General features: G+C 39.1%; 1 protein-coding gene across 2 annotated transcripts in view; it reads right to left on the reverse strand.

Moving 5' to 3' along the window:
- lingo1a (leucine rich repeat and Ig domain containing 1a) overlaps window positions 1–24,159 on the reverse strand; it is a 147,301-nt gene that overhangs the window by 21,670 nt on the left and 101,472 nt on the right. Inside the window, exon 1 of one of the 2 annotated variants that reach the window (XM_075470365.1) lies at window positions 5,369–5,967. The exons of the other annotated variant lie outside the window; for it this stretch is intronic. The gene's annotated coding sequence lies outside the window, so the exon portion shown is untranslated. Of the gene's footprint in view, window positions 1–5,368; window positions 5,968–24,159 lie in introns of those variants that run through there. 2 annotated transcript variants of the gene reach the window in all.

Raw genomic sequence — 24,159 nt, forward strand, 5'->3', positions numbered from 1 at the left:
CATAGACACTCATTAGTCCCTGTGCAGTGAATACAAATGTTCTCTCCAGAGGCTGAGTGAGGAGCTTCTGTGAGCACAATAACATTTTGCCAACCCCCCTTGACCCATCACCTTGTCCGTCATAGGTGCCTTTTTTAATGACGCAACATCTAAAGGCTGACAAATGGTTCAGAAAATAATACTCCTTCAAGCCCAGCAACTTTGTATCCATTTCATGAATACTCTATTTGGATGTAATTTTGTTTAGAGTTGAAGTTGGGCATTTTTAACGGATTGTCAGCGAGTTGACGCCTATACTAACATAGCATCATTTTTTCCCCGTCACTATTAAGGTACTCAAACTCTGACCTGTTATTAATCAGAAAATGAAAGGTAATACAAAATGTCAGTGATGCTGTAGCGTAAGATGGAAGTTAATTTGCCAGTTCTGAGCAGTTGATTATGCCCAAACAAGAACCGCTTTATGCAACGCAGGGACAGAACTGCAGCAGGCCTGTATCAGTTTGATCATTTAAAACAAGATGACAGTAAGGCAACCTATGGAAATATCAGTCCACGTGGTTAGTGGGCGCCTCAGGTCTTTGTGGATTAAGTATGTTATTGAAGGGTGGTTGCATAACTGCAGCGATAAAAATTTCTTTAAAGTAGCATTGGTTATTGCTTTTGTGCTTATGTGCAGGAGAGAAGCTGCAGCAATGATGCAAGGACGAGAGCTGATTTTCTAGTCCGTTTCTGTTTCAACACATTCTGGTGATGCTGCATGTTCTGAGCTTTTCCACATACTGGTTTTGTCTGATTCACTTCTCTTTGTCTATTTTCTGCTGCAGCCAACAGGTAAAACCACAGTGTTCCCGTACAATGGGTCTCAATATTAGTGGTAGATTTTCCTAGCTAATATCGTTAATTCTTAAAGGACACATGCTGACTCAATGGCACAGCTAAAATATTGCGGGTGGAAGTCACACATGAGCAGGTGGATAAATAGACCTTTGCTTTCCATAGCTGTTTCAGGACAAGTACACGTGCTGTTGCACTCCCGGTGGACAGGTTGATTTTTCACACGTGTTGATGCAGAACTGAAAAACATTAGGACTAGCTGCACTTGTTTGAGCGAGTTTCGCGCATTAATCCCGTAAATGTAAGTTGACCCGACAGACTAATCTGAATGCATTTGGGCATGTTCTGATCTGCTTCTGACAAGGCTCGACACTTCAGTTATACATTTCAGTTAAAGCAAGCATCCGAAATGCTCATACAGTTATAACAATCAACTGCTGGTGTTTTCTTTTTATTTCACAAGTTTTCTCTATGCATTGCTGCTTTTAATTAGGATGAGCCTTGGAGGAAGTGTCATGCAGTTACATAGACTAAAAAAAACAAAAAACACTGCACGGAAGGATGGGGATATTTTCTGTAGCTCTTCATTATATCACAAGGCTTAACCGCGGAGAGCACTCTTTTACTGTTTAGCATAAATGTTGCAGCTGCAGTCTGGATTAGTGTACACAATAATTATGTTGATGTGTCCAACATTATAGGATTAAGGGCAATGAAATTATAATTACAAATGAGATTTTCTTTTATCTATTTATTTTTTTGACAGCAGCAATCACAATAACAAAGGCCGAGTGAAGGACAGTGCATGGGTTGCATACCATCACACCAAAGATATGCTGCACACATACTGAGTGATATGTCAACATGAACAGACATCCGAAAGAGCTTTGTTCGAGTAGCACATTTGTTTTAAGCCTAAAACGTGAGCTTTTTGATTCTTGGCTACCCAGAAACCAACTATTCGTTAAGTCACACCTTTGCAAGAACTGCAATTGCGTAAAATGTCCAACGTATGCACCAGCGCAGTTAAACTAAACCACATTTTGATGAGCGATGCATACAGTAAGTACAGTTCTGTGCCGCCGATAATTTCCTGATATTTTGCTCTGAAGCAGCCAGACCTTCTTGCAATATTTTTGAAGTAGTTTTAAGCAACAATTGTCTTTCTGAATATATTTAAAAGTTATTCTTTGGATATTGCTTTTTTTCATCATTATTATTATTATTTAATTAAACTATTTAACTCTGATCTATGAATCATGAACGCGTTAGAAAGTCACCTTAGCAAAAAACCCTTGTTTACAGATGACTTTCCGAAGAACCAGTTTTAAATCCAAACTAGGCACTATGTTACTGTGTAACAACTATCTACAGCAGATGAACAGTAACTTAAATTGATGTCCCACAGAAATAGGAAACAAAAATAAATCAGCAGATATTCAACACGGAATCAGAGAGATCAGTTGATCCATCGACTGTTCACAAAATCCTCTTCAGGAATGGTCTCCAGGGTGGCCGTCAAGAGGTCATTGTTACGGAAGGGAAACAGGGAGAAAAAGATCCTATGGATTGATGAATCCTCCCCAGAGCCCAGACTTCAACATTATTGAAACAGTGTGGGATCATCAGGACCTAGAACAGAACAAAACGCAGCCAACATCCAAAGAAGAGCTTTGGGAGAACTATTCCTGAAGACTACATAGACATTTTGAGAAATCTTGCCTTTAAGGGTTCAGACTGTGTTGAAGAATAAAGGTGGTCATACCAAATATTGACTTTCAAGCTCATTAGAATTGTACAAATTCAGTTTTTTACTTATATGGTGTATTTGCATTTATGTTTGCACTTGCTTTGATAAATTACTGCACACATTGCTCTTTTTCTGGCAACATATTGAGTTAATGGGTGGCTCGAGACTGCACAGTACTATACTGTACATCTGTGGATGTACGCATTCAGTGCAAGACAACCAGCTGTTATATAAAACAGAAGAAATACACAGCATTTTGCCATTTCATGCATTTCCATTACTTTGCGAGTCTCTCCCACCTTGGCAATTCTCCAATGCCAAGCAGGTAACTTTTGACAACACATGCAGCTGTCCTTCTTCCTCATCTGTTTTAAATGACACCCACCAAGAAAAACTGCCAACAAGATCTTCCCTCTGCCTCCCATCAAACAGCCACTATGATCCTACCACATACCTTCCATGCGCATGCCACCCAGTCAGAGCCGAATCAAGACAGTGGCATCAAGTGGAATGGTGCCTGGGTCTTGTAAAAACAACATAATTGCTGTCCCGTGTGGAAACTCACAGCGTTGTGTCATACTAACATTATGTAGGCATCGTGGCCTCACAACTGGGAGCTAATAAACACCTTGTCAATGCAGTAGGTGTCAGCTTTACACCCAGGATGAGTGTCTCTAGGAGACATGAGAACACGTCATAAGCCAGTATTAGCCCACTCTCTAATGCCACTGCTGGTCATCTAGAGCACAGTGAGAAGGCAAGTCTGTGATCAGTCACCATGCTCGATCATCGTGGTCCACACCATCGCCACCCACTCTGTCTCGACTGCTGTCAGATCCACGGTGAAGCTGATTTCTTCCATGAATCATTAATGCAGCACACACTCTAAGGCTGATCTTATTGTTTTCCTCCTCCATCCTGTCCACATTTGATTCGATTACAAACACACTAAGATAGTAAGCATACCTCCCTGAAATATAATGCTCTCATAAGGAGCACGGTTTTCCTGTGATATCTGATGCTCTGCATTAAATTGGCCACTATGTAGAGGTTTGGGTTATTGCAAACATTGATCAAGGAACTGTAATTCAATATAGCATGTCAAGAGCAGCATAATGCTGAGGAATAGGAGGGGCATTTGTAATATGCCGTAGCTTACTGCGGGGCGAAAAGGTGAATCCTACTGATGACTGAAGGTAGCCAAGGTCAGCTGCAACACATTTATTTAATGAAGGCAGGCTGGGGCGCGCGGACAAAGCGGATCACGCACTTGGGCGGTCTCTCGGCTGTTGCAAAGCAGCCAAGATTGAGCCGGCTGAGTCCCAATCACTGAAGAAATCGCCAGGAAAACCTGAAAACAGGATTTACAGCCTGAAGTGGCCAGCAACAGCGGCGGATTAAAGAAAGCTCTCAGTTTGATAGGGTCACTTGAAAGTCACTAGAGTTCAACACTCCGAGAAAGAAGAGCAAAAGAATCTCTTTATAATTGATGGGAGCACGTGAGAAAAACAATGAACCCCTGACAGACAACCCGCGAGGCCCACTGTGCCACACCCTTGCCCCTGCCTGTGTGTGAAATCTCTAAGTGTATCCTCTATCTATCAAACAGGATCCAGATAAAGCCAGAGAGGCTGTTGTGCTGCTGCTGCTCAAAGTGACAGGAAGATGCTGCTGCTCTATCTGCCTGTCCTCTCCCTCCAGTTATTTATAACCAATAGAGCCAGCACTTTATGAATGTCTGCAAGCACAGCCTCACACACACCAATACTCAGCTGCACTAGTTTTTTCTGTGCAATATGTACAATATTAAACACGTTGCAAGAGGCAGTGCTTCACAGTTAGGAAGGACAAATTCTGGGGCTAATGTTATGTTGTGTATTATATATTCCCTACCAATGCTGCTTGTTTCGACTAACAAACAGCAGAGGGAGAGTGGCACCATGAACGCACAAGTTTCATCCTGTGTCCCATATTGTCGCAGCTGATGCTATATATAGAGCCTAACTGTAGTCTTGTTGAAAACAAAGAGTCCCAAGTCGATTTTGAGGATTTTTTTTTTCTAAAATGCCTGACAACAGAACCCCGCTTCTTTTTTTCTTTCGCTGCCCATTTAACAGATAGCCATCTTTTTTTTTTTTTTTGCAGATGAATAAAATGGCATGCGGGAGAGGATCACGACCGCCTCGCACTTGGAAACCAGTGAGAAATGTCATCCTATATCTGGACAAATAAAGGCTGGATTAAGATAACATTTTCACTCCCCTTCCCGCACACATACGCGCAAGACATACACTCACATTCGCGGGACAATTAAATTTGATTAAAGCTGTAAGCTTTCGATCGCATAGAAAGAAAGAAATGGTCAGGGGGAAAAAAAGATGACGCTGTCGAAATGCGAAGTGATAATCAATCTATAAATCAATTTCAAGCCGCTCGGATTTGATGTGCTTGTACCTGCAGAGGACGCCTAACCACACTCAAGTCTTCGTTTGCGTGTCTTCTTTTCTGCTTTGACCATCGCAGGCTTGAAGCCTTTTTTTTCTGATTTGACATTGCGGTGAGTTCTGATGAGTTTTAACATAGCCACAATAGAATCCACATAGGGATATTTTCTTCAAAGTAGCCCGGACATTGAACATAAGGTCTGGCTGCATTATGGAAATGTACAGCTCTATAATCTTGGCTCCTTGCCACTGGAAAGCGCACTGACATTAGCACAAACACTTACGTGAAAAGGAGCACCTTAAAACAATAACAAAATCTTTATCTTTATCTACTCACCTGCTGTAGCCTTCACTGCTTCCAAGCATACTTTCGCATTTCTCCGCGACGGCAACTCCCAGCCAGCAACATTCAAATTGAGACGCACTATCTCAAGTCCACCGCCTTGAAAGACAGCTTTCATTAAAGGAAAAAAACGAAGTCGGAGGGGGTGGGCAGGCGCCAGTCAGCCACTTTATTGCTGATTTCCTGCGAATTTCTTCACAGCGACGGCACCGCGGTTCTGAGACAACAGCCAACCCGCACTCGAAACGCGCGCGCGCGCGCTATCCTCCCTCGGCTATGGGACTCCCAGTGCGCCCGAACCCGTCCGATGAGGGCTGAGAATAAAGAGGGAATGCAGATGGCAGGTAGAGACGGTGAACAACTCCCACGCACGGCTCCCGATGCCTGCGCGCAGCTCCTTGATGCAGTCTCCTCTCAGCCTTACACTCTCAGCAGCGCTGTGTGACTGGCTGTCGTCAGAGGCAGAAGCAATCCGCTTGCTGGAAGGAGGGACGGAGATGATCAGCGGAACGCACTCTTCCCAGTGTCCTACTGAAGTGTGTGTACATGTGTGTGTATGTGTGTGGAGGGGGGGAACTGCTGGCTCGTGTGGGTCCTTGTGCCGTGTTTGCCAGTGTGTTTAACAACCAAGCAGCCCGTCCATTTGCTGGTTTATTTATTCAGACCGCTGGTTGATTGATTTATTTGTTAACCTGTCTTTATCTGCGTGGATTTGCGCAAGGCGCACGGCACGCTTTCCAAAAGCTCGCGTTACTTTTGCAACGTGCCGTGTATCACAGACGACATGCTGAAAAACAGGTTTAAATAAAGGAGTAGAATCTGATTTAAGTCTCCGAGGCTGAATTTGAGGGAGGGCGGAGGGGCGCCGGGGTGGGCGGTGAGAAAGTAGCAGTTCCTCTTTTGAGGGCCTGATGGCACTGTGGGCCTCAGATAACAGCGGACAAACACACACCCAAGCATTCACAACAGACAGCCTCGTCTATAAGGCGGTTCCCTGTAGAATGTTGTAGAACACATATCTGATTCTTTTATTTCTCCTTTGTTTGCTAAAGGTGGTCCCATGCGCCATTCCATTATTCATTCCACTCCTCTAATTTAACTATCTTTAATGTGCTGCCAAAATGAAAAAAAAAAAGATTATTCTTTTTCAAAGTGTCATTAAAGGTTTCATTAAATGTCACCGTGTCCTTTTGAGATAAACTCAAGCATATGGAAGCAAATTTAGTCAGTTTCAAATGCATTTTAACATTGTTTGGTTTCCAATAATCTGAGTGACATCTCTCCATCGTAAACACTGCCATTGACGCACATTGATTAGTTAAGACAGTGGGAGAAAAGACAGTCAGTGGCTTCCTTGAAGGTATCTGCTCACACAAGCCTCAGCTTAAGAGTGGTGGAGGTCTCAGTTCTGAATCACAGATATACTGCTGCAGGGAGAGCAGAAAATCTACTGAAAGTGTTAAGAGTTTAGTATTAAAAATAATTTGTCTGTTTAATATTTGAAAGGCAATAGGGATTCCATTCCACGTGTGACATGATCATTTGGACTGGATGTTGCAATATATTGATGATAATCATGATATTAAGAGTATGAAATATCAATAATGTGTTGGTATTGCACAGATGATAGTCATTTATCACATAACTGTCATTCGATCTCAGCTGATAAAGCTGGATTTTGTACAACTTTTGCTGATTAGAAACAAAATCATTCAATTGATTTCTTGTTATGAGGGTAAAGGCAGACTTACAAATTTTAAAATCCAAATTTCATGGCTCAACTATAGTCTGCATTGTCTAACACTGTTGTCACTCATAGCATCCGTCATAGTCCAACAACACAGAAAATGCTACTAAAATATTTGTCCAGCATTCTTAAAATGTGTTTATGTCCTTCTTGCATCCTCAAACCTTTCTGTTCAGACCCCTAGGGCAGCTTAAGCCATTCAGGCATCACAGCTACATGCGAATGTCATCAGCATCAGTTCACGCATGGCCAAGGCACCCTCGCACCTTGTACCCCTGGCTGTGAAACCATTCCTTGAGGGAGGGAAGGAGGGAGGCTTTTTCTTTCCAGATCAGCACACTAGAACTGACTGGATCTAAACTCTGCTGCAAAAGTACCTCGACAGCTTCTTTAGGCTTTACGACAGCTGACATTATGCTCCCCTATGAAAACGACATTAAAGAATAAATGCTTGATAAAAGTTTGGATTTATGAAGTTTGACAACATATCCCAACTGAGTCTGTATGTCCCCCCTCCAGCTGGTCTGTGATCCTTTAGGAGTAAAATGAATATATCAACCATCATCTATATATCTGCAGTGCTGAACAGATTTGCTTGTAGTGTTGCTAGATGAACAAAACCCTTAGAATATGACCAAAAACAGATGAAATTAGCTTTGGCAGGATTTGCTTCACAGGAAATAAGAGAGAGACTAAGTTTTTGGTCCTCATCCCTGCCTGCCTCGTCTCCATCTCTGACACGCTAAAAGCTGCAAGCAGCATAAGTACAACAATGGATACCTATGACGCCATGGGCTTTGAGAGCATTGCATTAATAATGGATTTGTTTTGTTGTGTTCCTCAACAGTAGCCCCCATGCTTGTCCTCAGTCTATTGTTCTGTTGGGCGTTAGGGGTTTCTGTCACATGGACACTCATGACTCTGAAAGATAAATAGGTCTATGATTATATGACAATGAAATAAAAGCTTGTTATGATTGAATCACTCTCCCTGCTCTTCAGAAGTATTGTTCATGTTGCACAGCTGCCATGAGTGTAGTTCAACTGTATGGACAAATATAAGCAAATTAAAGCTAAAGAGTAAAGTTGTAATTGTGTCTTTCATTGTATGAATGACTCACTAGTGGCAGAGATATATACGTGTATACAGTCACATTCATGCTTTTTTTTTCTTTCACAGTGACACAATTATTGTATATGTGTAGCTGCATACGGTATCTAACCAGAAGAGATTTTATACAAATCACAGTTATCAGGATGAGCTGAGATTAGGCGAGGGGCGGAGTACTCCCTGTTTTGGTCACCAGACCATTCACAAGGCCACTAACAGGGAGAAAGACAACCATTTACAACCAATGTTACAACCAGTTTAGAGTCACTATTTAATCTAACATGCATATCTTTGCATTGTGGGAGGAAGTTATAGAACATGGGGAAAACCCAGGTAGGCTCAGTTAGAACATGTAGACTCCGCACAGAAGGGTACCAGCTGACCTGCAGATTTGAACACAGAACACACTTTTTGTTCTATAGCATATATTTTTTAAACAGAGCTCTCTCCCTTACTATAAGCAAGTAGAGATTAAAAGCTATCGTGTCAAACACTCTAATTCAAGACAGAGAAACACAGCGGTAGACCCACTTTCTTTCCTGTTCAGCACCATGGACAGCTACAGACTGAGGCAGATGGGTGCACAACATAAGCTCTTAAATCACTCACTAGTCACGGCACAGTGAGCTACATAGTAGGGTCGCCATTTTGTAGGACTGTCCAAATGTATTGTGAGATTCTATGTATATGGAGTATTTAAAGTATCCCGCTATGCACAGTGAATGATAAGTGTGAACTGATGGCCTCCGACGCAGCAAATCTAATAATGTATTGTGCCAAAGTTAAAAAGGGAAAAAAAGGGCTTCTAGTTAAGCAGATGTGTAGCATCTCCAAAAAACATACAAATTGTCATAAAAATTGAAGTAATTTCCTGTTTCCTTTTTTAGAAATTCAAATTATGTTTACCATTCTCTTAGCAATATGGAATTAAGTTAAACATTGACAGTGTATATTAAAGTGGTAAGAAGTACTCCGTATATAATGACAGATTTGTGGTTGCAGAAAATAGCTGAATTTTCCAACATAAAAAGCTCAAGGCATTTTTTTATTTAAATTTTAATCACAGATAAAAATGATAATTCAAACATACTGGTTACATCAAAGAAGGCATACTGGTATTTGACCAAGTGTTTTGAATTGTGCTACAGCAGTGACGTAATCCAGTGAAAATCAGCAAAGCAGTTACCAAAAGCATCCTTTCTTTATGAAAACAAGTCCACTATATAATCCTCTACATACAACTCCCTGTAGTCAGTTGAGATTAGTGAGTGAGTGTATGATTTTGCACAGAATTAAGGACATATGAAGAAACTGGATCCAGACTTGCTGCTAAATTGTCCAATAGGTCAATTCAGGTATTAGAGTGTAGAAATCCCCTGCCATTGATATAATTTTTTCCAAAAAGACCACATTATCCAAAAAAAACCAAGTTATTCCTCTTTTTTTTTTGTATTGTGAACTTTTTCTCTATAAATGTTTTATATTTAAGACTGTCGAAACTTATGCGCATACAAGGTGGCTACAGCGCAATGGGCAAACAATATTTTTTGCCGTATATGCTGAGAGAGCTACTTTCATGTGCTGTCTGATGTCTTCCAGTCAGTACATCCACAGTCACGGCAACATCGTGTTGTCTTATTATTGCAAAAAGGTAAAAGCCCCAAAGCGAAAATGTTTCAGATAATAATTTCCCAATTCTTCTCTCATTTCTGTAAAGAGCAAACACAAGTGGTCAACTGGCAGAAGCAGCTCTGACAAAAGGTAAACCTTTCTTCTCATAGGTGCAAGAGGGTTATTCTTACCCTGGCTTGGTTATCTCAATAAAATGAACATTTTCAAGGCCTACAGGGCTAAAAATACCCATGCCTGGTGAGTGAATATCAAAAGCAATCATGAAACTGGCCCAAAATCTTAATACTGTGTTGATTTTGTATAGATATATATATATCACATTACTTAAAGTTTGCTTGCAGATGTGTATCACTGCCCTTTGATGTGCTCTGACACAGTTTCAACACAGAATGTGTGATAAGTGCATTGTTCCATGGCTCAAGACACAGTTTAACAATAAAGGCTCAATAACGGTCCAATCAATACGTTTTCGTTACATTTACAATCGGCCTTTATTAATTCAAACATTCCCCATGTTTTGCACTACATGCATTAATTTTGTAGGGTCCTAAAACGTTACGTCTGCCTAATGTAAAATGTAACGTGATTATGTTTTGGATTCCATAAAACTGTAAAAGTGATTTTAATAATGTGCATTTTGGGGTATCAGGAAGTGGTGATATCATATGGACCGTCATGTCTCAGAACTGAGTTCGAGCCCCATTAGAGACAACACTGTCCATGGACTTTTCTACTCTGCTGTCAGTTGTGGTTCGTGAGGTTTCCACGTAAGAAAAGATAACAAGATGAATGCAAAGTTACAAGTAGATATCACATCATCTGCCCCGTACAATCCAACAAGCAATAAAAAAATGTTACAATCTCAATTTCTGTGTCTGCATGGTGGCATGACTATGTTTTGGACATGTGGACAAATATACATACATTATTAAACATTTGCTTAGAACACTGGGCTGTGTGCTAATGTCACATGGCAACAAATATTTCTTCCGCTGTTGGGCCATCGTATGAACTCCCTAAAAGATATAGCAGAATTAGAATAGCAAGCATTAAATGTCATGATGAAGTCTGCTTGTTAGATTAGCACAGTTTTTAAAAACATCCTCAGCATTGACACAGATAGTAAAAACCGTCTGCTGCTTGTGGCCTTCTAAACACTGGCTTCTGAAAAGCCTCTTTCCTTTTTAACCACAATCCTGCAACATGCCTTTCTTTCTGACCTTTAAACTGAATATTCATATTCATATCTGAACTCTTGAACTTTCCAGTTGAGTTTTATTTGACTGTCTTGTTCTTTCTCAATGAACCCAAGCACTCAGATGTATAAACATTTCACTGTATGACGCATTTCATCCTCATCTCTGTGTCAAAATGAAAATGGTCATTTTAATTTTGTGTGGAAAAAGACATATACAGTACATTTTTCTAGCATGTATAACGAGGAATGAAAATGAAAAAAAGACAGTTTTATAAACCGAACATATTAAAAAATCATTTTGACAATTTGACCCACACTAGCTCTCACACACATACATGGACTCACTCATTGTCACTCACTCTCAGCCTCACCGTCACTCATTTGCCCTGACCTGTATTATTGTACTGCTACGTGAAATGACTGGTGCAGTTAAAATGGAAAGCAGAGGTTTTGGCGGGGTTGGAGGGGGGAAAGTACACTCAATGGGTTTTGAATTGCCAAGGTCCTGAATAAGCATTGTAATACGGCCTTGCAGACTGCAATCAAATGTGCAAGGAATTGGATTTGTCATAACTGACATATGGTGTTTACCCACACTGATAAGAGGCTCAGAATTCAGCAGACATGTATGGTGATGATATCTTTTCATAATGTAAAAGTTCAGAGACAGCACACAGAGTTTGGCTGTTTTTTGGTTTTGTTTTGTGATGTCTTCAGATATGGGATCTGTATTAGTTACAAGCGTTGTTAAAGTGTAAAACTTAAAATGATAAAGATAATGGAACTCTGTTTCAGACAGTGACAGAACACTGGGAGACAATATTCATGGCAGTTACAAAAACAAAGAAACAAAGAAACATGCGCAACGAGCTGCTAACCAATTGCACAGTTTACCTCGTAAAAAGTCAACAACAAAAGATTTGGCAACCTGGGAGAAATTTTTCAAGTTGATGATCTTACCTGATTTTTAAAAGGGTCCTAAAGCAAAAAAAAATTGGATACACTGCGAATTCCCCATTTGACATGTATTCCAACTTGTAAATTAAAAGTCTTTCAGATCCTGTTTGCAGGATTTTTGTCCACTCTTCCTATAAAATGCCTTTAGTTCTGTAAGAACTGTTTGCAGTTATGCCCCTTCTCTTTGGAGGTCTATCCAAATGCATTTGATGATGTTTGGGTTGGAAGGCTGTGAGGTTGATTGTAAAACTTTGAAAAGCAGTCCTTTGTGGATTTCGAGCTTCGTAAAGGATCACATATATATATATATATATGAAGAAAAAACAACCTGTTTTAATCTTCAGCACATTTCAAAGATGATGGACTGTTTTCTTTGAGAATTAGCTGATATTTGATTAAATTCATCTTTACCTTTAACAATGATATGCTTCTCATACCGCTGGCTGCAACACACATCCAAACTGTGATGGGTCCACACCTGAACTGAATTTGTTGTTGTATAGGGGAACAGTTTACCACCTCTGCAATCACTTAAAAAGTAGCTTTATGCAAACACAAAATATCACATGATTCTCAATTCAGTGCTCAAAAGAATGTTCTATCTTTAACTTTATACCTTATGGAAGTAAGTTCAGCCTCCACTCAGTTATTCATGGGAATTTGGACCAGGAGTGTCTAAACTTTTCCAGGCCACCGCACCTCAATTATATTATAAGGTATCTTTTTCACAATAGTTTCAATACTTGAGGGCTATTGGAAAAAAGGACACAAAAAATAAATAAATAAAAAAGACTCATAGTTTTAGTAGGTTATTTGTTGCTAATTGAACCAAGTATTTCTGTGCTATCATTATTACCCCAAACTAATAACAGATGTATTGTGTAGCCTGTAGCCGTATAATGAAGAATAAATACTGCACTTTGCGACCCAATCGACATTAATAGAAATCTCACCCCAGTTTCAAAGTGATAAGAAAGGGCTTATATACACCAAATGGAACATATTAGACTTAGACCTGCCTGGCCAAGGGTCATAAAAGCAACGCTTTGTCTTCAGTAGTTTAGATTTCTCACAAAACACTGGTCTGATTTGCTCGCTCTTTTTCTCAACCCCGGTGCTGTGTGAGGAAGACTGCAAAGAAAAATGATGCTCCCATGCCACTTGCACACACTGCTTTAGGCGGACTATCGTTCCCATTAAACTAATAACAGTTAGCTTCTTATCTCACAATGTCTTGGCAAAGTCACTTCCACCCTAGAAGAAAACGCAATGTCTTTCAGTGCTGGGGGTTAATCTATCACCGAAGCCCAAATGAGACCAAATAATCCTCCACAATTTGCCTCCTTGTATTCTACATTATCCCTGATATTCACAGCAATTTTAATGATTTTTTTCTTTCTTTTTTTTTGAGGACAATGATGCCGTCCTTCAGCTTCACAAGTAGCAGAACTGTGCTTACGGGATAGTATAAACATTTTCTACACACTTCATCCTGTCATCACCTTCATTATATAATTGTAATGTATAGAACATGCTTAAGAGGGTACTAAGTGTATAGAAGTACTTGAAGTTTATTTGAGAAACTTTGAGCCGCTTGAGGTTAGAAAGAAAGGTTCTGGGTTTCCTATTTTATTGAAAAAGCAGATCAAATGTGACATTTGTGACAGTCCACTGGGTGACAAAGCAAATTCTCTATAATTGTGAATCTATGAAGACTTTCTGTTAATGACTGTCCCCTCTGTCTCTAATACCATGTGATTATAAAGTGGAACACATATGGGCTCCTATTCCCTGAAACATTCTACCCAGATGAATGTCCAAGGAATTGATTTTGTGCAGAGCTGTAGCGTTAGAGAGCTTAGGGCTGGCACAGATCTGATTTGTCTGGTACTTGACCAAACTTTTTATACGAGATGGCCGGAATTAACGGAAACACCAATACACTGATGTAGCTGCTAGACTTAACCTCTCACACCCCCGCTGGCCTGTTCACGTTACTCTGATTTCATTTAAGTCTTTAAGTTTTCGGAAGCTTGCACATAACTGCCACGAAAGTGTAAATAAGTTGCACTGGAAGGGGAAATATGGAATCTCTTAATGTCAAAGCAGCTTGCTTCGGGTAAAATGAACTCCATACCCTGAATTTTATTTAATTGATTCTTGTTAACTGGGTGGCGAAGAACATGTTTGTCTATGATGCCACAAACTAAGAAAGTAGATTTATTTCTGCTGTACTAAGACTTTAAATGCAGTCCAGTATTCATAATTGGTATTCTTAAAACTCAAAATGTTGGAGAAAGTTATTGAAATGTGTGAGCGTACCCATACAAAGTTGAGGTTTCAGCATGTTGTTGGCTCTGTAATATATAGATATATTTAGTGGTCAACTACAGTAGATGCTTTTTTATCCTGCAGAAAGAGCCATTTGGGATTTCATTTTGCCAACAAGACAAATGTGACAAATGTGTTTCCCTATAGACAGGTTATTACGAGCTGCGCTTTGGCCTCAGACTCCAGCAGATATTCTGCTCATGGCCTCTGAAACAATGGCTCCATTTTTATTTATTTTTTTCAACTCCAGGGCACCATCCATTGCCAGGGCTTCTCGCCTGTCATCTTGGCGCACAGACAATGGCTTCCTGACATGAGAGCTCCTTGTAAAAGATGTTGCAACCCCTTGGACTTTGTGCAACACAGAAATGCACATGAAACTCCCAACAAATGTGTGGACACATGAACACACAAATACACACGCACACAAAGCCAATCTGAACCTGAACCAAATCCCATCTCTTTGTTTTTCAGACAGCAAAGGAGGGTGGGGCATGCTATTGGGAGTAGTGTACACTGGTAAAGTAATCACTTTTTCAAGAGATTTTGGGGTCGTCACTGCCCCCCCTCCCCCTCTCCTTCCCTAGTACCACACTATTCAAAGCGGAGAGAGATTTCAATCACTTTATAGTTGCCACCATGGCTTTAGCAAATTGTTGACAGCCCAATCCATGTCGATCCTTTGAGTGATTGCATGCTGCAGAAGGCCTAATCTCATTTTCTCTTCAGCCCCTGACTGCCTGTAAATGAACAGATATTAAGTTTAGGTCTTCACTGTACTTCTGTGTATATCGTACAACCATCCATCTTGTAGCAAAGACATTTTATGTGATACAATTAAATTTAGAGCAACATGGAAAGTCCAGTCTTAAAAACTGGGAATTGCGACAAGCATTTTTCCTTTTCACATCTTTGAACTGAGTCGCATGGTATATAATGGTGCCTTGAAATGTGTAAACCTTACAGATGTTCCTGTTTTTGTTCAAAGAAAAGATCGAAGACGTCATCAGAAGTTCAAACTGACTGGTCTAAAAGTAAAAAAAAAAAGAGATCGAAACTATACAAATATATGCCATTCTTGTCAATGATTAAAAAAAAGAATGGCAGTTTATCCATCCATCAATTTTCTGTACCCACTTTATCCAATCCTTTGGAGGTGAAATTAGAGTTTAGAAGTTTTTTTTAGGATTTCAGAAAAAGAGTAGATGTTGATCAGATTAGAAAAATAAAGTTACAAAACCATCTGTAAAGATTTTGTACTCCACAAATGCACTCTCAGAGAGATTATGTATTATCATATATTATATAAAGTCCCCTATTATCCTCTCTTTAAGTGGTCAACAAGCAGTAATAAAGAAAGCGAGTAATAGCTTGTGTTACAAAAGAACCTAAGATCTAACATCTAAGCAACAAAAGGCCTCTCTCAGCCTGGAAAATACTTATGTTAACAAATCCACCATGAGGTGTACCATGAACAATGATGGTGGACATGACAGGAATGCAAGGAGAAAGCAATTTCTCTGTAAGGATCACCTGAACAAATCAAAAGGGAGTTTTGTAGCTGGATGTAACCATACAAAAATTGTTCAAAGGCTTAGCCAGATGCGTACTGCATTTGGACCAGGAAAGAGTGTCATCAATTATAGAAGAATGAAATCTGAATAATGCCGGTCTTTCAGAGGGAAAATTTCAGGACTAAATCTCAAGAAAAAGTGGGTCATGCAGTGACCCTATGCACATAAGCTGCTTTACCAAAGAATTGCTAAAGTAAATGTTTATGGATGGCCAAGTAAAAAAAAGTTGTCACACAAACCCAATGGAGAGTATACGAAGGGATCTGAAGCAAGCAGTTAGTGTGTTGACACCTCCCTATCATCCAGGAATGATAGCTTTTCTGTAAAGAAGAATGAACTGAAATTCCTCCCTGCTATTGTCCCGGACAGATTATCAATTAAGAAACATTTTGTTCATGTTATTGCTATATATTGAGGACACACCAGATACTTTGGTATTTGCAGACACATGATAAAGTCTCCCCAATAAATAAATGACCGAGTGTAATGGTTTATTCTCATATGTGGTAATGGATTATCTTTAATTGCTTTCAGAACATATGGGTGATATTCATAAAATACAGAAAATTCTAAAGGTTTCTGAAAGGTTTTACAGTATGGTATGATAAAATCCCCCCATGTTTTATATTTGCTGATGTCATATAAATGAAAATGCTTATGGAAGCCCAATGCCTCTGGCTTATTTTCCAGTGCCTGCCTTAATAGTATTCATGCATTTAATGGTGCCACCAAAATACATGAGTCATGGAAAATTATAGAAGCTGAATTTATTTATATTTTTAGCTTAAATAACAGAAATAAAAAGGGGCAACTTCACGGAAAATCTTTATATAAACATGTTAAGATATTGCTTACCATGATGACATATCTTTCAAACATCCCCTGTTTAACATTTCCTTTGAACTATATCAGAGCAACGACAGCACTGTCAAAAAAAATTAGAGGCATTCAGCTACAATCTATTGAGTATTCCTTTTGATTAATTGCAGAAATACAGCTGAAATCCCTCTGTAACTGCAAAAATAACTCCTTATTCAGCCACATTTTATAACTACCCCTATGGGACTCCATCAGTGTTATTCTCTGCTGTGTGTTCCTCTCATTTGCCAAACCCACTCATCCAGTATTTATCAGTTAGGCATAATTATCTCACTATCAGGTATGCTCCAAACACATTCTGGATGTACTGATGTATATATGTCATTGTTAAATCAACATTACTAAATAACTGGAATGGAAAGTCCTGTCACACTGGTATCATACCAAATTCATATTTCCCTCTTAAAAAACTGTCTTTAACACGCTAAAATTGTTTATCATTTGTTGTACATAAGAACTCCACAAAGACATGAAGAATCTATTACTTTTTAAACATCATCTCCTCTCTTTGCAGAACATTTCCATTCGAAGCTAAATGACAGACAGCTTATTTTTCTAACCTCATCACTTTGAAGCAAAAATACCTGACTTTGCACAAAGCTAATGGTTTGCCTTTGATGCCTCATTTGAAAAAGGTGGGCCAAGAATGTTCCTTTTTCATTATTTCTACTCTGAGAGCTAGCACTGTTGACCCCCCAAAAAACAAATACTTCTATTTGATTGGCCTTAAATTAATTTTTAGAGTTTACTGCAAACACTGGTGTGAGCATCACAGCAATCAATGGAACACAGATGATAAAATGAGACTGTATTTGGAATAAGCATAATTCCCTAGAGTGCCGTTATAGGGGTTTTGCCAATTTTTAATTAATAATGATGAAAAATAGAAAATTTCTAATTCTTTAATTAAATTGGAGTTTACTCATCTGAGCTGCGTCTTCATTATTATTCAGGAAAGTAATTTGAATTCCTTCAGTGTATTTGTCTGACCTTGCTAAAAGTGTGCCAATTGCTATCAGAGTTCAGCACTGCACCACATGTTGTATGGCTTATTAACCACAATGAATCAAATAAAAAACTAAATCCACAGTTCTTTCTTGTTTGATTTACAACAAGTTCGTTCCAGCATGGACAACCCAGTGTGATCCAAAGTCTTTCAGAAATGCACTCAAACGGAGCTGCATCTGTCAAAATTAGCTGGATGTGTTTCAAATGCAAACCAGTTGAAATTGTACAACTGACAGCAAGAGTTTTCCTTTTTTAACCATGAGGGGTTTATTTATTCATAAACTCATTCTCATTCTAAATAATTTGCGATCTCTAAAGGTGAGACCAGTGCTTTTAAGAATACTATATAAGCTATAGTGTTGAAATACATTATTACATTATGACCATTGTTTTGTTGTTGTTTTTGATTCAGTTTCACTCCAGTTAAATTACATTACATTCATTTCATTTATATAATGCCAGTTAAAAACAAAAGCAATATCAGGGCACTACACAGTTAAAGTAAACAAGTTAAATTGAAGTTCAATAATACGGAGTCCAATTCAGTTTTAATAGAATTACATCAAACCTATTTAATTCTAATTATATCTAACCGAATACACTAATTCTGTGAAATTACAATCCAATTAATTTCAATTAAAACAAATACAGTCCATGAATCTATTTAATTCCCCTTATTAAATATCTGTTGGTGGATTCAACAGGTCCAGGAGGAAAACCCAGGCATCCATCTCCCTAGCATGGATTTCCAAGGTATTTCCAGGCCACAAGGGATATTTTATCTCAATCTGATGCCCGAAACACTTCAATTGATGCATTTTGATTTCGAGGAGCAGCATCAAACTTCTGCCCTATCATACTGAGAAGGAAAATAATTTCAGCATTTCTTGTATCTGCAATCTCATTCTTTCAGTTCCTATCCAAATCGTATGACCACAGGTGGCGATTGAAACATAGATGAACCAGTGAACAGAAAGCCTCGCCCTTTGACTTTTTCCCTTTTTACCACAGCAGCCTGGAGCAATGTTCTCATTACTGCTAACGAACCCCCATCCTACCATCACTCGTGAACAAGATCCCAAGATACTAAAACTTCTCAAGACAAAGATCCACACTCTACCTATAGGAAGAACTCTATGGGACTTTGGAGGGGATGACTCTCATCCCTGCTGCAAACTGCTGCACATTGTATTGGAAGTCATGGCTTGAAAAAGGACTAACAGAAGAACATCATCCACAAAGAGTAGAGATGAAGCCCTTAGTTTGTCAAACCATATCCCCTACTCTCCCAAACTATGCCTGGACATCCTGTCCATGAACACCACAGACATTAGTGATGAGGGCAAGCCCTGGCAAAGTCCAAAACCAATCATAAACGAGCTTGAATTTGTGCCAAGGATGAGGACACCGCTCTTGCTTTGGTTATACAGAGACCTAATAGCCCGCAACACAGCCCATTGCCCCATATTTCCTGTACACCCCCTAAAGAATTCTCCAAGGGAGACAGTCATAACTATTCTCCAATTCCACAAAACACACGTGCACTGGATTTTCAAACTCCTTTAACTCCCTCAGCAGCTCCTCAAGGGAAACGATCTGGTAAATTTTACGTAATGTGGATGAAAAACTATACTGCTCCTCCTGACTCCGTGGTTAGACAGGATTTGCAGCTTCCTTGCTTACGCCTTAAATATAGTCCAATTCAATCCAGATATAATCTAATTCAGTACAGTTCATTCTAACATGTTTAAATACAGTCCGGTTCAATCCAATTATCACCAAATTTAATCAATTTCAACCAAATTATATTCTAATTCAGCCATTCCATTCAGCCCAATTCAATATAATAGAATTGATCTCAACAGAATAATGATCTTCTTAAACATCTGTGCCTATACGCAAATCAGAGGTGGGGGTCTAATATAGAGCATAAATTTACTCAGCATTTGACACAAGTTTCAATGCTTTCTCAACTTTAGGCTTTCGGAATAGGAGAAGACTTTGAATGAATGGATAAAGGCTGGAGGTAGCTGATGTGAACAGAGGAGTTTCATAACTGTTGGTGAACTGTTGGGTGAATTTTGTCCTCCTGTCCTCCCCCAAGTCCTCAGCATGAGCCATTCTTTATTGTATTGGCGTGCATGTGTAATAATGCTCAAAAGTGAAAAGCACCTGAGTAAAATCTGTTTTCACAGCTGTTGTCTTTCATTGTAGATTTCTTTCAGTGGACAGATACAGCTATAATACAACAGCAATTTCACAGGAGCATGGAGATCAGCAGACCAAACAGGCAATAGCAAATAAAACCATTTAACCTCTGCGACCTGCCTTTCCTGGAGAGGCAAGTGCCAAATACATAAATGTTTGGATATAGACAGCAAGGCAAGCAAACTGTAGAGAGGTTGGATACGACATGTATTGCATTTGGACAGGCCACTGCATTGTGCTAGCAGAATCTTATTATTTCCATTCCATTTCTGGGGTAATTATTAGGTGGGGAAATGCTTGCCCTCCACCGGGTGCCATTATTCTTTCCAGGATTGTGGCCATTTCTTGGTGTGTAGCTCTCAGCAACATGTCCGTTCCCTTGTGGTGTTTGTTCTTTGTTGACAGTGTTTGTGTGTCCAACTGAATAGGAGATAGGGAAATGACTGAATTCATTATAAGCGTTTTTGTGAGAAAAAAATAATATAAATTGAAAATGCAGAAGTGGCTGCTTAGATTTTAAGTACAGGATTTGTCAAAAGGTCAAACGGGTCAAAAGATTAAATCATGCAAGAAGCTCATGATGACACCCAGCCCCAATGTCAGAAGGAAGGACAATTATACCTGGTGGTGCTCACTGTTGCGGATGGGAGTATCACTACTTAATTATATGTTGTAGAAAGCAATTTCTGGTAAGGGGACCCCACCTAAAGTCACTTATTAGATAAACCAGTGATTAAGCGCACCATCATTAACAGAAATAAGAGCACTCTCTGCTGGGTTTATTCACCTTCCCAGGCATGTTTTCCATCTTTAATTGCCTTGAATTGCGGGCCATTATTAAACAGAGAAAAAAACTCCAACATGTCTTGTCAAATTTAAGTTTTGTGTACTGTAAAGTAAAAAGTGGAATGTAGCTACAAAAAGAAAAAGACAACTGTTTATGTGGCTGTCCACCTGTCTGTTTCAGCCCAGCCGAGTATCAAGGAAAAGCATACAATAGGCTACAGCTGAAACACTCTGTGTATTTAAGTCCAGGTTGAAGACACACCTATTTTCAGCTGCATTTGAATAAAGCTCCAAATCTGAAGCTTGAGATTCAAAACTTAATCATATTTTAACTACTGATTTGATCTATTGTTCTTATTTATTCATTTTTTGTTTAAAATTGAAATCATGCTTTTTATTTCAACTGTTTTAATGTATCTGTAAAGCACTTTGAAACCCCTTGTTGTTGAATTGTGCTATACAAATAAACTTGCCTTGCCTTGCCTATTGTCTATTTATTTATTTTCATCAAGGCATCAGAGTAATGTATTTCAATAGGACATCTCGTTTCAGCATGTTTTGTGTTTTTAGCTAAGGGTCTGGATTGGGAAGCCACTAATCTAGAAAAATTACATTTTGATGCAACATGTTATTCAAGGGAAAGTTTTATTACAAGCCAAAATGTTTTCCTAACCTTAGCCACCTGGTTTTAAATACCCAACATCAACCAAGAACTTTTCATAACCCTCACCATCTCATTTTAATACACGCTTAACCAAGCAGTTTGTAATGAACGAGTCTGACTAAACAAATTAAAGCAATGAAGCACAAGGAAGCACCAACTGAATCAAAAAAAAACAACGTTCCAAATTAAAGTTACTGAATGGTAGTAGTGGTCAGGACAGGGTTCAGGCTCGGCTTCCACTGACATCCTCCAATCTGTCTGATCTCGCCTTTCAACTGTGATACGACAGTCAATACATGTTCATTTGATGAAATGCTGTGGCACTGTATTACTATAGGGATTTGCTTTTGTGTGCTTTAGCACGAAGAAACAGCAAAAACCATGTCTATGGACGCGAATAATCCGATTCACTTTGCATTGCCATTTTGATTTTGCCATTAGACTGGGTTGCCAATCCACATGCTGGGGTATCAGCTGTCCTTATGAGCAATGCATATGAACTGAGTGATTGATGCTTTTGCTTATTCATTTTGTCTTCCGGTGGGGATGTAAACAGAATGTGCTTTCATCAATTTCTTTTCTCTTGTGTCATTTAGATGTCAGCCTGTGTTGTTTGTCACAAAGCAACATTTAAGAGATCAAGTACAAACACAACTGCAGAGCAAAGATAAGTTAAGTTGATGCACCAGAGAAACGGACGGACAGACCTGATAGATACATTATGAGAAAACCCAACAGAGCACCGGCCTCCATTTCTCCGTATTCTGAGGTCAAAGCACTTGTTGAATAAACAAATGAATGAAAGAATGAATACATTAAGTAGCTAATGAACATACAAGTAAAAGTTTGTGAGTATGCATCTGGTGAGAAGTGAGGTGAATAAATGTCAGATTTACTGTGGATTTGGTTTGCATACATTGCATATTTATGCCATTTTTCAGTTTGTTCTTCTCGAACTGAAATACATATTATTACTTTATTGTATCTATAATAACATACTGTATATTGCTGAATAAAGATAGGGCAAAACATCAGGTATGACATTTCTCTTTTCTTTGCAGCAAAATGCATTTGATTAATGACATAGAGAATGAAAAACATTTTGCCTTACATTTTCACTTCAGACTTCAGTCCTAGAGATCAAACCTTTCTTCATCGTGACTGTTGATGCATAGCTGTATGACTCCGACGCCGACACAAGTGCATGATATACCTGCGAGTATATACACCAAGCAGCAACAACAGTAAAAACACTGGCAGCAGCGATCTTTAGGTGGACTCTAACACTGCTTTCAACACACCCGTCAGAGGTACTAGTGTTCTGACTGATTGGTGTATTCTTGAAGGATCAGTTCAGGAGTACATGCTGTTAAATATTAGAGCTTTTCATTGTAGGCGGACCTTGTGCATATCAACCGTTTCTAGCCGCAGAAGAGGTATTATTAAAATAGCAGGTGTCTCTTCCAGCACTGAGGTGGTGTTACATTACCATTATAGAATTATGGTTGACTCTGACAAGTGAGAAGATGATTGAAGGTTAAGTACATGCAAAAAGCAAAGGCCAGGGCAAGGTTATATGCAAATGTCAAAAACAAAAAAATTAATTCACAATTGAATATGGAAAATATATAAAATGCTGAAAGTCAGATATTTTACTATTTCATTAAAAAGATTAGCTCATATTGAATTTGATAGCAGCAACACTGCTAAACTTTTAAAGTAGCTTTGGCCCAGAGAATATAGCAAACAATTTTCTTATTATTTACTTTTCATTATTTCTATTAAGGGAATGTATGTTTAGCTTTATATGACGGATTGAAAACTACAGATTCTTGTCACCCTGCTGTCAGGAGCGATCCCCCTTACTGTGATGAGAAGGGGCCTGCGCTCTTCATATCAGGGCACTGTAACAGTACTCGGAAGTTTTTCATCCTAAATACTGTTTAAAACGTGTCCACCGTGGTCCAGAGCACGGTCCGGCTCAGACAGTGAAGGTGGATTTCACCTCACTGGATACTGGTATTCTGCCATTTGCCGATAGTGTGGCAAATTGTGTTGATGGACAATGGTTTCTGGAAGTCTTCTTGCGCCCATGCAGTCATTTTCATCTCAGAAATCTGCATGTCTTTAATCCATGGCTGCCTGAGGGCCTAATAGCCACAGGCATCTAATGCAGATGTCCAGATTCTTGTAATATTCAGATATTTAATACTTTACATACTCTGAGTGAATATTCAAAGTCTTTGCATTTGTATTTTAAGGAACATTGTTCGATAATTTTTGAGAGCATTTTTTTTCAGATATCTGAACCTCTGCCCAACTTTACTTCTGAAAGATTCCATCATGTTTTGACCTGTTGCCAATTAACCTAATTGTCAGCAACATGTTCCTCCAGTTGCTTCTTTTTGCTACCACCCCCTTCCGGTTTTTGTTGCCACAGTCCCTTTTCTGAGAAGTCTTGCTGCCATCAAATTCAAGATGAGTTACTGTTTTTCATGATATAATACAATGTCTCGTTTTCAACGTTTGATAGCATTAATATGTAGCATTTTAAGTAAAAATTGTTACTCCTAAATTCATCTTACACATGGTAACAAAGGAAAGCTGCATGACTTTGTTAGGCATAAAAAAAATTAAAAAGCATATTTCAGTTAAAAGAAGAAGCCAAGTAAAAAAAAAACTGCCCTTAAG

Source organism: Odontesthes bonariensis, chromosome 7 (genome assembly GCF_027942865.1).
Source record: "Odontesthes bonariensis isolate fOdoBon6 chromosome 7, fOdoBon6.hap1, whole genome shotgun sequence".
NCBI lineage: Eukaryota > Metazoa > Chordata > Actinopteri > Atheriniformes > Atherinopsidae > Odontesthes > Odontesthes bonariensis.